The sequence below is a fragment of the Giraffa tippelskirchi genome, chromosome 11 (genome assembly GCF_054371585.1).
Source record: "Giraffa tippelskirchi isolate mGirTip1 chromosome 11, T2T-mGirTip1v1.2.pri, whole genome shotgun sequence".
In the NCBI taxonomy this organism is placed as follows: Eukaryota; Metazoa; Chordata; class Mammalia; order Artiodactyla; family Giraffidae; genus Giraffa; species Giraffa tippelskirchi.
Window position 1 is genome coordinate 92953897 of NC_137285.1, and position 15405 is coordinate 92969301.

The 15405-nt window shown below is 37.1% G+C and overlaps 1 protein-coding gene and 1 pseudogene across 1 annotated transcript in view; one reads left to right on the top strand and one right to left on the bottom strand.

Annotated features, from left to right (window-relative positions):
- ELMOD1 (ELMO domain containing 1) overlaps positions 1-15405 on the top strand; it is a 136074-nt gene that overhangs the window by 37672 nt on the left and 82997 nt on the right. The gene's annotated exons all lie outside the window — the stretch shown is intronic.
- On the bottom strand, positions 9481-14509 carry LOC145525231 (succinate--CoA ligase [GDP-forming] subunit beta, mitochondrial pseudogene; annotated as a pseudogene).

Consider the following 15405-nt stretch of genomic DNA (forward strand, 5'->3'; position numbering starts at 1 on the left):
CCCGGAGTCCACCCAAACCCATGTCCATCAAGTCGGTGATGCCATCCAGCCATCTCATCATCGGTCATCCCCTTCTCCTCCCTCCCTCAATCTTTCCCAGCATCAGGGTCTTTTTCAGTGAGTCAGCTCTTCACATCGGGTGGCCAAAGTATTGGAGTTTCAGCTTCAACATCAGTCCTTCCAATGAACACCCAGGATTGATCTCCTTTAGGATGGACTGGTTGGATCTCCTTGCAGTCCAGGGGACTCTCAAGAGTCCTCTCCAACACCACAGTTCAAAAGTATCAATTCTTTGGCGCTCAGCTTTCTTTATAGTCCAACTCTCACATCCATACATGACCACTGGAAAAACCATAGCCTTGACTAGACAGACCTTTGTTGGCAAAGTGATGTCTCTGCTTTTTAATATGCTATCTAGGTTGGTCATAACTTTCCTTCCGAGGAGTAAGCGTCTTTTAATTTCATGGCTGCAATCACCATCTGCAGTGATTTTGGAGCCCAGAAAAATAAAGTCAGCCACTGTTTCCCCATCTACCTGCCATGAAGTGATGGGACCGGATGCCATGATCTTAGTTTTCTGAACGTTGAGCTTTAAGCCAACTTTTTCACTCTCCTCTTTCACTTTCATCAAGAGGCTCTTTAGTTCCTCTTCACTTTCTGCCATAAGGGTGGTGTCATCTGCATATCTGAGGTTATTGATATTTCTCCCAGCAATCTTGATTCCAGCTTGTGCTTCATCCAGCCCAGCGTTTCTCATGATGTACTCAGCATACAAGTTAAATAAGCAGGGTGACAATATACTGCCTTGACGTACTCCTTTTTCTATTTGGAACCAGTCTGTTGTTCCATGTCCAGTTCTAACTGTTGCTTCCTGACCTGCATACAGGTTTCTCAAGAGGCAGGTCGGGTGGTCTGGTATTCCCATCTCTTTCAGAATTTTCCACAGTTTATTGTGATCCACACAGAGAGAACACAATAAAAAGGGGAAAAAAACCTACAAAAAGAAATCCTAAACAATTAACAAAATGGCAATAAGAATATGCATATCAATAATCACCTTAAATGCAAATGGATTATATGATCTGACAAATAGATGCAGATTGACTGAATATATATATATATAACAATGTTCATAAAAATACTGTCTACAAGAGAATCAATTCATATCTAGTTACACATACAAACTGAAAGTGAAGGGATTGAAAGAGATATTCCATCAAAATGGAAATCAAAAGAAAACTGGAACAGTAATACTCATATTAGATAAAATAGACTTGAAAATAAAGACTGTTACAAGAGATGAAGTAGTACATTACATCACAATGATGAGATCAATCCAAGAAGAACCATAGCAATTTTAAATACATGTGCACCCATCTAGAAGAATTTCAACTTACCACCATAAAAGGAGAAATCAACTCTACACAATAATAGTGGTGGAATTTAACAGCCTACTTTCATCAACAGACAGATCATCCAGACAGAAAATCAATAAGGAAAGACAGATCTTAAATGACACAGTAGACCAGAAGGATTTAATTCACATTTATAGAGCACTCCATCCAAAAACAGTGGACTACACATTCTTCTCAAGTGTACACAGAGTTGATCACATGTTGGCCACAAGTCTCAGAATATTTAAGAAAATTTAAATCAGTCAAACATCTTTTCTTACCCAAATGTTATGAGATTAGAAATCAACTACAAGAAAAAAAAAAAAAACCTATAAAAAAACAAAAACATGTGGAAGCTAAACAATCTGATACTAAACAACCAATGGATCACTGAAGAAATTAAAGAGGTAATCAAAAAATACACAGAGGTAAATGAAAATGAAAACAAGATGATCCAAAACCTATGGGATATAGGGCAGAAAGGGAGGGTAGGATGAACTGAGAGATTTGGACTGACATACATACACTACAATGTATAGAGCAAATAACAAATGAGAACCTACTACATAGCACAGGGAACTCGACTCAATGCACTGTGATGACCGAAATTGGAATGAAATCTAAGAAAGTGTATGTATGTATGTATGTGTATAACTGATTCAGTTTGCTGCACAGAAGAAACTACCACAACATTGTAAGCTGCTGCTGCTGCTAAGTCACTTCAGTCGTGTCCGACTCTGTGTGACCCCATAGACGGCAGCCCACCAGGCTCCGCCATCCCTGGGATTCTCCAGGCAAGAACACTGGAGTGGGTTGCCATTTCCTTCTCCAATGCATGAAAGTGAAAAGTGAAAGGGAAGTCGCTCAGTCATGTCCAACTCTTCGCGACCCCATGGACTGCAGCCTACCAGGCTCCTCTGTCCATGGGATTTTCCAGGCAAGAGGACTGGAATGGGTTGCCATTGCCTTCTCCAACATTGTAAGCAACCATAACCTAATTACAAAAAAAAAACCAATGGGATGCAGCAAAAGTAGTTCTAAGAAGGAAGTTCATAATAATGTAATATTACCTTGGAAGCTAGAAAAACCTCAAACAACCTAACTTTACACCTAAAACAGCTGGAGGAAAACAAACAAACAAAGCACAAAGTTTGTAGGAGGAAAGAAATCATAAAGATCAGAGCAGATATCAATGAAATGGAGATGGAAAAAACAATTGAAAAGATCAATGAATCTAAAAGCTGGTTCTTTGAAGAGATAAACACAATTGATAAATCTTTAGCCAAACTCATCAAGAAAAAGAGCAAGAAGGCTCAAGTCAATAAAATTAGAAATGAAAAAGGAGAAGTTATAATAGTCACCACAGAAATACAAAGAATAATAAGAGACTATTACAGGCAACTATATGTCAATAAAATGGACAACCTAGAAGAAATGGACAAATTTTTTAAAAGGTACAATCTACCAAGATTGAACCAGGAAGACAGTAAATATGAACTACCAATCATAAGTACTGAAATTGCAATTGTGATTTTAAAACTTCCAACAAACAACAGTTCAGGACTTTCACAGGTAAATTCTATCAAATATTTAAAGAAAAGTTAACAGCTATCTTTCTGAAACTATTCCCAAAAAATCTCAGAGGGAGGAAGTCTTACCAACCCATTCTTTAAGGCCACCATCACCCTGATACCAAAACCAGACAAAAATACAACAACAACAAAAAGAAAATTACAGACCAATATCACTGATGAACACAGACACAAAAATCCCCAATAAAATATTAGCAATCTGACTTCAGCCATACATTAAAATTATCACACACCATGATCCACTGGGATTTATCCCAGGGATGCAAGAATTTTTCAGTAACTACAAATCAATTTGTTTGATTCATTTCATCAAAAACTTGAAGAATAAAAACCATACAATTATCTCAATAGAGGCAAAAAAGCTTTTGAAAAAAAATCAACACCCATTTATGATAAAGACTCTTCAGAAAGTGGGTACAGAGGGAACATACCTCAAATAATAAAGGCCTTATATGAAAGACCTATAGCTAATAACATACTCAATGTGGGAAAGCTGAAAGCAATTCCTCTAAAATCAGGAATAAGACAAGGATGTCAACTCTCACCACTTTTATTCAACATAGTTTTTGAATTCTAAGCCACAGCAATCAGAGAAGGAAATAAATAAATAAAAAGAATCCAAATTGGAAAACAAATTAAACTGTAAACTGAGGATGACATGATACTATAAATAGAAAATTCTAGAGATGCTACCAGAAAACTATTAGACTTCATCAACAAATTCAGGAAATTTTCAGGGTACAAAATTAATACACAGAAACCTGTTTTATTTCTATGCACTAAAAACAAAAGATCAGAAAGAGCAATTGAGGAAACAATTCTGTGCGTGCATGCTAAGTCACTTCAGTCATGTCTGACTCTTTGCGACCCCATGGATTGTAGCCTGCCAAGTTCCTCTGTCCATGGAAATCTCCAGGCAAGAATACTGGAGTGGGTTGCTGTCCCTCCTCCAGGGGATCCTCCCAACCCAGGTATGGAACCCCATATCTTACGTCTCCTGCATCTATGGGTGGGTTCTTTACTACTAGCACCACCTGTGAAGCCTGAAACAATCCCACTTACTACCATATCAAAAAGAATAAAATACCTAGGAATAAACATACCTGAGGACACAAAAAGCCCTGTACTCCAAAATGAAAAGAATATAAATCTTTCATATTTTTGATGAAAGAAATAAAAAATATCACAAACAGGTGGAAAGATATACCGTATTCTTGGATTGGTAGAGTCAATATTGTGAAAATGAATATACTACCCAAAGCAATGTACAGATTCAAGGCAATCCCTATCAAATGACCAATGGCATTTTTCATAGAACTAGAACAAAAATCTTAAAATTTGTACGGAGACACAAAAGACCCCGAATAGCCAAAGCAATCTTGAGGAAGAAAAATGGAGCTGGAGGAATCACACTCCCTGACTTCAAATTATACTACAAAGCTACTAGTCATCAAAACAGTATGGTATTGGTAGAAAAACAGAAATAAAGATCAATGGAACAGGATGGAAAGCCCAGAAATAAACCCATGCACCTATGGTCAATTAATCTGTGACAAAGGAAGCAAGAATATATGATGGAGAAAAGACAGTCTCTTCAACAAGTGGTGCTGGGAAAGCTGGACAGCTACATGCAAAAGAATGAAAGTAGAATATTCTCTAATCCCATACACAAAACTAAACTCAAAATGGATTAAAGCCCTAAATGTAAGGCCGGATACTATAAAACTCTTAAAGAAAAACATAAGCAGAACACTCTTTGTTTTCAATTGCAGCAACAGATTTTTCAATCCATCTCCTAGAGTAGTGGAAATAAAAACAAAAATAAGCAAATGAGACCTAATAAACTCTAAAGCTTTTATGCAGCAAAGGAAACCATAAACAAAATGAAAAGACAATCCACAGAATGGAAGAAAATATGTGCAAACAGCTCAACCAGCAAGAGATTAATCTCCAAACAGCTCATGCAGCTCAATATCAAAAAAAAAACAGTCCAATGAAGAAATGGGCAGAAGACCTAAACAGACATTTCAAAGACACTGAAATGGCCAAGAAGCACATGAAAAAATGCTTAACATTTCTAATTATTAGAGTATTGCAAATCAAAACTAAAAGAGTTATTACCTCACATTAGTAAGAATAGCCATCATCGAAACGTCTACAAACATAAATGTCGGAAGGGGTGTGGAGAGAAGGAAACCTTGCTACATTTTTGGTGGAAATGTAAACTGGTAGAGCCACAGTGGTGAACAGTATGGAGGTTTCTTAAGAAATAGATCTGTAAAATGATCCTGCTATCCCACTCCTGGACATATATCCAGAAAAAAACATGATTTGAAAGAATCCATGCACTGCAATATTCATTGCAGAACTGCTTACAATAGCCAAGACAGGGAATCAACCTAAATGTCCATTGACAGATAAGTGGATAAAGATGTAGTGCATATATTCAATGGAATATTACTCAGCCATTAAAAAGAATGAAGTGATGCCATTTGCAATAACATGGATGGACCTGGGGATTATTGAAAGTAAAAAGCAAAAGTGTTAGTTATTCAGTCATGTCCAACTCTTTGCGACCCCAGGACTGTAGCCCACTAGGCTCCTCTGTTCATGGAATCCTAAAAGCAAGAATACTGGACTGGATAGCCATTCCCTTCTCAAGGGGATCTTCCTGACCTAGGGATTGAATCCAGGTCTCCTGCATTGCAAGCAGATTCTTTACCATTTGAGCCACCAGGGAAGCTGGGGATTATTATACTAAGTGAAGTAATGACAAATATCATATGTTATTACTGTATGTGGAATAGAAAAAAAATCATACAAATGGACTTACTTACAAAACAAAACAGATTCACAGATTTAGAGATCAAAATTTGGTTCCCAGGGAGAAGGGGAGCATGGAGGGACAGATTGGGAATCTGGGATTGAGTTGTACACACTGCTAAATCTATAATGGATAACCAACAAGGACCTATTGTATAGCACAGGGAACACTGCTCAATGCTCTGTATAATCCAAATGGAGAAGAATCTGAAAAATAATAGATACATGTATATGAATAACTGAATCACTTCACTGTACACCTGAAATTAAACAACATTGTTAATTGACTCTACTCAGACGTAAAATTTTAAAAACTGTATCGTCATTCCCTTTCTTGTCCACCACTGGTTACTCTACAAGATTGAGGAGTATTAAAGAAAATCAGGGATTTAGCAAACAAGCCTTCCTCAAGAAACAAGAAAAACATCCAATAAATAAACTAACCCTATACCTAAAGCATCCAGAAGAAGAACAACAACAAAAACCCCAAACTTAGAAGGAAAGAAATCATAAAAATCACAGCTAAAATAAATGTAAAGGAAATGAAGGAGACAATAGCAGAGATCACTAAAACTAAAAGCTGGTCCTTTGAGAAGATAAACAAAATTGAAAAACCATTAGCCAGACTCACCAAGAAAAAAAAGGAAAAGGCTCAAAGTGATAAAATTAGAAAGGAAAAGGGAGAAGTTACAATAGGCAGCACAGAAATACAACGGATCATAAGAGACAGTTAAGAGTAAGTATATGCCAATAAATGGACAATCTGGAAGAAGTGGATAAATTACTAAATTTTTCAATATATACAAATCAATCAAGGTGATAACCATATTAACAAATTGAAAGATAAAAATCATATGATCATCTCAATAGATGCAGAGAAAGCTATCAACAAAATTCAGCACTCGTTTATTATAAAACTCTCCAGAAAGTGGGCACATAGAAGGAGCAAAGCTAGTGGAGGTGATGGAATTCTAGCTGGACGAAGCACAAGCTGGAATCCAGATTGCCGGGAGAAATACCAATAACCTCAGATATGCAGAGGACACCACCCTTATGGGAGAAAGTGAAGAAGAACTAAAGAGCCTCTTGATGAAAGTGAAAGAGGAGAGTGAAAAAGTTGGCTTAAAGCTCAACATTCAGAAAACTAAGATCATGGCATCTGGTCCCATTACTTCATGGCAAATAGATGGAGAAGTGGAAACAGTGACAAACTTTATTTTGGGGGCTCCAAAATCACTGCAGATGGTGATTGCAGCCATGAAATTAAAAGACGCTTGCTCCTTGGAAGGAAAGTTATGACCAACCTAGACAACATATTAAAAAGCAGAGACATTACTTTGTCAACAAAAATCTGTCTAGTCAAGGCTATGGTTTTTCCAGTAGTCATGTATGGATGTGAGAGTTGGACTATAAGGAAAGCTGAGCGCAGAAGAATTGATGCTTTTGAATTGTGGTGTTGGAGAAGACTCTTGAGAGTCCCTTGGACTGCAAGGAGATCCAACCAGTCCATCCTAAAGGAGATCAGTCCTGAATATTCATTGGAAGGACTGATGTTGAAGCTGAAACTCCAATACTTTGGCCACCTGATGTGAAGAACTGACTCATTTGAAAAGACCCTGATGCTGGGAACTTCCCTGGGAACTTCCTGATGCTGGGGACTTCCCTGGTGGCTCAGATGGTAAAGCGTCTGCCTACAAGGCGGGAGACCTAGGTTCAATCCCTGGGTTGGGAAGATCTCCTGGAGAAGAAAATGGCAACCTACTCCAGTATTCTTGCCTGGAAAATTCCATGGACGGTGGAACCTGGTAGGCTACAGTCCATGGGGTCACAAAGAGTCGGATACGACTGAGCAACTTCACTTTCACTTTCAGTTGATGCTGGGAAGGATTGAGGGCGGGAGGAGGAGGGGACGACAGAGGATGAGATGGTTGGATGGCATCACCGACTCAACGGACATGAGTTTGAGTAAACTCTGGGAGTTGGTGATGGACCGGGAGGCCTGGCGTGCTGAAGTCCATGGGGTCACACAGAGTCGGACATGACTGAGTGACTGAACTGACTGACTTTAGTAGGTACTCAAGAACAGTTTGTTGAAGTTAAAGAATTATGAATTTATAAATAATGGTTTTGGATTTCAGAAATGCATCATAGAAGAAACACTCTTTCTACAATAAGAATAGAAAGAACAGAAACTCTAAACCCAGCTGTTATGTGGAATTTCAAGAACGAAAAGTCAGATTTTCAAAGGCTGCTCTAGATTTTCACCAAAATATTTAACTACACCATACCATGAAATATAAAGTTATAGAATTTTATATGACACACCACTGAACTAAGCAGAGACATGCAATTCAGTAGAATATTTTTACTGTATGTTGGAAATTTGTAGGCATACTAAAGAACAGTGACACTGCTTCCAATGGGGTCCTATCAAAATCTCTCCATATGTGTAGTTTACCACTTATTCTTCAGCATTAAATTCACCTTCTCCATGAGGTTTTCTGCTTCTAGGGACTTTTGAGGGCAGGCTTCACATTATTTATCTTCTATCTTCATTGCCCACCAATAAATGCTGAATGAAAATAGAATGTCATTGTAATCTTCAAATTTTTCAGTTTCTGTATTAAATTAAAAAAAGAAATGTCTCCATGTATATGGTAACATATTTTATGAACCAAATACTGAGACTCATCATTTAAAATACAATCTGACAATGAAAATATTTGAGATCTGGAGAGTCTTAGAAAATTCTGGACAGATGAATACCTTAGCCATGTTAACAAAAACCTAAATCAAATTCTTCTCCATTGCATAAATATCATGAAAGAAAAAACCCTGCTTTCTGTATTATATCTTCCCCTCTTTCAACAACAGGCTGATAGATTCTAAAGAAAAAAAATAATTTAAAGCACTAATATCTATAACAAACTTAATCTTCAGTGCTGTGTTACTTGAAAATGAATTAAATATATAGATTTTCAAAGAATCAAAATTATTCAACTTTGAAATATAAAAATTCTGTTTCACAGATGCAAATAAGCCTTCAGGTTTCATGTTGATTGTAAGATAATAGAATATAGAAGATGAAGCAAATGTACAATACATATGTGGGGTAAACAGTACAAAAATATTTTTGGAAGAACAATTAATTCACAATATGTGTTAGAATAAGAAATTTGTTATTATGTTGTGTAATAGCTATTTGTTATAACTTCTGTTACAGCTATATTTCAGTTGTATCTTTTCAAACCATCAGTTTTAAGTGTAATTATGCTTGAGATTTTTTTCTTTCACCTTTTTTTAAACTCTGGACTATATGTCCTGCAGAATTCTCTTAAATAAACTAGGTCCTGGGTTGAATTTTTCACTCTATCCACATTGACCATATAGATTGCTCCCAAAAATCAACAAAAGGCCATTCGCTGGCAGATTTACCATGATAAAGAATATAACACAAGATAGGCCATTATTTAATGAAAATTGAATGTGAGATCAGAATTATTTAAGCTACTTAGATACCTAGTCCTGAAAAAAGTACAGATATAAAATTCTTGTTTATAATTTCTGACCCTCACTCATTTCCCCCCACTACTTCCAATGGTCACTATTTTTTTTCCTAGTGATGGAAACTGTCTCTTTTTCTAAGAATAGAGACTTCCGTCCATAATAGATTAGAAACAGAGGAACCACTTCTTTGTCATGCTGGCCACAGATTTCCTGACTGCATCTTCCAAGTTAATGCCAGAAGTAACAGGGAGTTGGATGCTGTTGAATATGCTCTGAGACTCTTGGACCTTGATTCCTTCAAGCCTGATCACCAGAGATATGAGTTCTAGGTTTCAGCAGTCTTTGATGGTATCATCAGTAGTATTAGCAAATTTCACTATTCACCTTAGGATCAGCAATAAGCAATTAAAATATTTAATACACTTGAGCTTCCTTAACACTGAGATCCAAGAATTTGGCTGGGCTTTGACCATGAAGAGAACTGATGTCATATGGAGCAATGTCTAGCCCAGCACCATTGACAAAGCACATGGTATTCCCATTTAGTTTTATGTATTTTAGGTCACATCTGATAACTTATTAGTAGATGTATTTTTTATTTGTTGTCCATGGCAAACACATCTTTTTGTAGATATAGTGAATTGCCCTCAAAGTTTATCTTGGGATCAAAACAGACAACTTGTCCTTCTGGAGTTTCACCAAAGGTTTCACCTCAACCTAAGTAAGATAAATTTCTAGCAAAAAATTACATAACAAATCTGATTCAGAGTCTGATTTTCCTGGACCATAGAAGCCTAAATTTTCTCCTTTCTGCTAAACTTGACTGTTTTTCAAAACTGTTTTAAAAATGTAAATTTGTCCCTTAAAAATATATTCTGGTAAGGAAGTTGCCACTGATTAAATGTCAATGTCCCTGCCTGAGGCTGCCCATCTGTAAAAGCCTTTGTAAGATGAGCCCATTAAAATTTCCAAGTAGGAGCATCATACACAGTGTCAGTATATTTGAACTATTATCTTGTTGTCTAACACTCATTTCTTATTCTTAGATTTCTGCAGGATCAACCATCTTTCAGAGATCAATTAAATTTTCTTGTACCTGAGAACCAAGACTCATAGATGTTTTGAGCCTACTTTGTCATACTGGAATGACATCTTAAACAAATGCCAAGCACAAAGGAGTCTGACTGGGTGATTGAGAATGAGAGGAGAAAGAGGCTTAGTAGAGATTTAATTCTGTATTGGAAACAAACCTGAATAAAAATCCCAATTGTGTGTGTGTTTGTGTGTGTGAATGTTCACATATGTTTGTGGTTACTTTTTGCAGTATTTTTTTCCTTGTAGCTGATTTCTAGTCTCACAGCATTGTGGTTGGAAAAGATGCTTGATATTGTTTCAGTTTTCTTAAATTTTATTGAGACTTGCTTTTGACCTAGCACGTGATCTATGTTGGAGAATATCCCATGTGTACTTGAAAAGAATTTGTATTCTGCTGCTTTTTGATAAAATGTTCCACACATATCTATCATGTCCATTTTGTCTAATGTGTCTTTTAATGTCAGTGTTTTCATATTGATTTGTTTTTCTGGATGATCCATCCATTGATGTAAGTAGGATATTAAAGTCTCATACTATTATTTTGTTACTGTCAATTTCTCCTTTATGTCTGTAAGTATTTGCTTTATGTGTTTAGGTGTTCTTATGTTGGGTGCTATGTATTTACAATTGTTATATTTTTGTGTTGGATTGATCTCTCAAACATTATGTATTATCTTTCTTTGTTTCTTGTTATAGTCCTTGTTTTCAAGTCTATTTTATCTGGCATAACTATTACTAGTTCAGATTTTTAAAAAATTTCCATTTGCCTGGAGTGTCTTTTTTCATCCCTTCCCTTTTAGTCTATGTATGTCTTTAGATCTGAAGTGAGTCCCTTGTAGGCAGTAAATACATGAGTCTTGTTTTTGTATCCATTCATCCACTCTATGTCTTTTGATTAGAGCATTTTGTCCATGTACACTTAAAATAATTTTTGATAGGTATGTCAGTTCAGTTCAGTACAGTCCAGTCTCTCAGTCATGTCTGACTCTTTGCGACCCCATGAATCGCAGCACGCCAGGCCTCCCTGTCCATCACCAACTCCCGGAGTCTACACAAATCCATGTCCATCGAGTCAGTGATGCCATCCAACCATCTCATCCTCTGTCTTCCCCTTCTCCTCCCACCCTCAATCCTTCCCAGCATCAGCATCTTTTCCAATGAGTCAACTCTTCACATGAGGTGGCCAAAGTACTGGAGTTTCAGCTTCAACATCAGTCCTTCCAATGAACACCCAGGACTGATCTCCTTTAGGATGGATTGATTGGATCTCCTTGCAGTCCAAGGGACTCTCAAGAGTCTTCTCCAGCACCACAGTTCAAAAGCATCAATTCTGCGGCACTCAGCTTTCTTCACTGTCCAACTCTCACATCCATACATGACCACTGGAAAAACCATAGCCTTGACTAGACGGCCCTTTGTTGGCAAAGTAATGTCTCTGCTTTCAAATATGCTATCAAGGTTGGCCATAACCTTCCTTCCAAGGAGTAAGCGTCCTTTAATTTCATGGCTGCAATCACCATCTTCAGTGATTTTGGAGCCCCAAAATATAAAGTCTGACACTGTTTCCACTGTTTCCCCATCTATTTCCCATGAAGTGATGGGACCGGATGCCATGATCTTAGTTTTCTGAACGTTGAGCTTTAAGCCAACTTTTTCACTCTCCTCTTTCACTTTCATCAAGAGGCTCTTTAGTTCTTCTTCACTTTCTGCCATAAGGGTGGTGTCATCTGCATATCTGAGGTTATTGATATTTCTCCCAGCAATCTTGATTCCAGCTTGTGTTTCTTCCAGCCCAGCGTTTCTCATGATGTACTCTGCATAGAAGTTAAATAAGCAGGGTGACAATATACAGCCTTGACATACTCCTTTTCCTGTTTGGAACCAGTCTGTTGTTCCATGTCCAGTTCTAACTGTTGCTTCCTGACCTGCATACAGGTTTCTCAAGAGAAAGGTCAGATGGTCTGGTATTCCCATCTCTTTCAGAATTTTCCACAGTTTATTGTGATCCACACAGTCAAAGGCTTTGGCATAGTCAATAAAGCAGAAATAGATGTTTTTCTGGAACTCTCTTGCTTTTTCGATGATTCAGGGGATATTGGCAATTTGATCTCTGGTTCCTTTGCCTTTTCTAAAACCAGCTTGAACATCTGGAAGTTCACAGTTCACGTATTGCTGAAGCCTGGCTTGGAGAATTTTGAGCATTACTTTACTAGCGTGTGAGATGAGTACAATTGTGTAGTAGTTTGAGCCTTCTTTGGCATTGCCTTTCTTTGGGATTGGAATGAAAACTGACCTTTTCCAGTCCTGTGGCCACTGCTGAGTTTTCCAAATTTACTGGCATATTGAGTGCAGCACTTTCACAGCATCACCTTTGAGGATTTGAAATAGCTCAACTGGAATTCCATCACCTCCACTAGCTTTGTTCGTAGTGATGCTTTCTAAAGCCCACTTGACTTCACATTCCAGGATGTCTGGCTCTAGGTGAGTGATCACACCATCGTGATTATCTGGGTCGTGAAGATCTTTTTTGTACAGTTCTTCTGGGTATTCTTGCCACCTCTTCTTAATATCTTCTGCTTCTGTTAAGTCCATACCATTTCTGTCCTTTATCGAGCCCATCTTTGCATGAAATGTTCCCTTGGTATCTCTAATTTTCTTGGAGAGATCTCTAGTCTTTCCCAATCTGTTGTTTTCCTCTATTTATTTGCACTGATCGCTGAGGAAGGCTTTCTTATCTCTCCTTGCTATTCTTTGGAACTCTGCATTCAGATGGGAATATCTTTCCCTTTTTCCTTTGCTTTGATAGGTATGTACTCACTGCCATTTTGTTAATTATTTTGGAGTTGTTTCTGTAGTCCTTTTTTGTTTCTTTTTCTTTTGTTCTCTTACCTTGTGACTTGATAACTATCTTGAGTGTTATGTTTGGATTCCTTTCTCTTTTGGTATCTGTATCTATTATACATTTTTGGTTTGTGGTTACCATTAGGTTTATTTATACCAATTTAAATATATACATGATTATTACTAGGTGCTGATCTCTTAATTTCAAATGCATTTTTAAAATCCTGCATTTTTACTTCCTGCAGCGTATCTACTATTTTTGACATCACATTGTACATCTTTTTGCTTTGTGTGTTCCTTCACTCAGTTCAGTTCAGTCGCTCAGTCGTGTCTGACTCTTTGCGACCCCATGAATCACAGCACACCAAGCCTTAGATGATTTTACCACTTTTGTCTGTTAGCCTTCCTTCTATCTTTGTACATGGTTGATTTACTACCTTCGCTATATTTACCTTTACCAATGAGTTTTTCCTTTCATAATTTTCATGCGTTTGGTTGTGGCCTTTTCTTTTTCATCTAGAGAAATTCCTGTAACATTTCTTGTAAAAGTGGTTTCATGGTGATGAATTCTTTTAGCTTTGCTTCTCTGTAGAATTTTTTTATCTCTCCTTAAAATCTGAATGAAAACTGTGCCAGGAATTCTTGGCTGCATGTTTTTCCCTTTCATCACTTTAAATATATCATGCCACTCCCTTCTGACCTGCAAAGTTTCTGCTGAAAAGTCAGCTGATAGCCTTATGGGAGTTCCCTTGTATATAACTTGTTGCTTTTCCCTTTTTGCTTTCAATATTCTCTATTTTTAAGTATTGCCATTTTAATGAGTATGTGTCCTCTTTGTGTTGATCTTATTTGGAACTCTCTGTGCTTCCTGAACTTGAATGTCTGTTTCATTTTCCAGGCTAGGGAAGTTTTTAGCTCTTACATTTTCAAATATGTCCTCTGTCCCCTTTCTATTCTCTTTCTAGGACTGCTCTAATGCAAATATTATTATGCTTAGTATTGTCTCAGAGGTCTCTTCGACTATTTTCATCTTATCCTTTTTTCTGTTCAGCTTCAGTAATTTTCACTACTCTGTCATCCAGCTCACTGATAAATTCCTCTGTATCATTTAACTTACTGGTGATTCTTTCTAGCATGTTTTTCATTTTAGTTATTGTGTGCTTCATCTGTTTGGTTCATTTTTATATTTTCCAACTCATTGAAAACTTTTAACTTCTCACTCTGTTCATCCATTCGTCTCTCAAGTCCTTTTATCATCTTTACAATCAATACCTTGAGTTCATAGTTCAAGGTATTTTATCCATCTTTGTATCTCCAATACCTAAGAGAGTGTATTATATATACTAAGTAAAGTGTTAGTTGCTCAGTCGGGTCTGATTCTTTGCAACCCCGTGGATTATAAACTCTGTTCATGGAATTCTTCAAGCAAGAATACTGGAGTGGAGGCACTTAATAAATGACTATTAAGTGAATTACATTTTGGACCAGTCTTTAGGCCAACTGGAAAGCCTTCTCCAGATCATGTTTTGAGAGCTACTGGCATAGCAACATATCTATGAATCTTCCTTTATTTTGTTTAAAGCATTCTCTAGCAGAATGAATAACTCATGTGATCTCAGTCATAGTTTCATCAACACAGATATTAATAGCCATTCTAGGTCCAACTCTCACTTCCATTTAGGACACAGAACTCCATAGTCCTATAAAATTCATTCTATTAGAAAAGGGTGGTCTTAAATTAATTTTTAAATTTTACACAACAGTTAAGCAACGGCATAATGGTTTTTAAGCCCATAGATTTCATTTCTACTTTCATTATGAAATGGATACATTCAACACATATATCTTCTACTACAAATTCTTCAAGTAACAACACTTAAGACCAAAGCTACATTAAAATTAAATAAGTGGGCCATGAATCCCACTCCACCCACAAAATGATCCAAGCAGGAAATTTCTACTCACCCATTGCTCAATCTAACCTTGCTAAAGAAAGAGACCTTTGGGTGGAGAAGTGCTTATGCAAACAAATTCCTAAGGATGATTCTCAGTAAGAGAGTCACCTGTCTGGAAAAGACTAAGCCCTGCGTCACTCATAATGGACCAATGTGGAGTCCACATAGATGACAGAGCGTAGCATCTCTTCCCTTCTT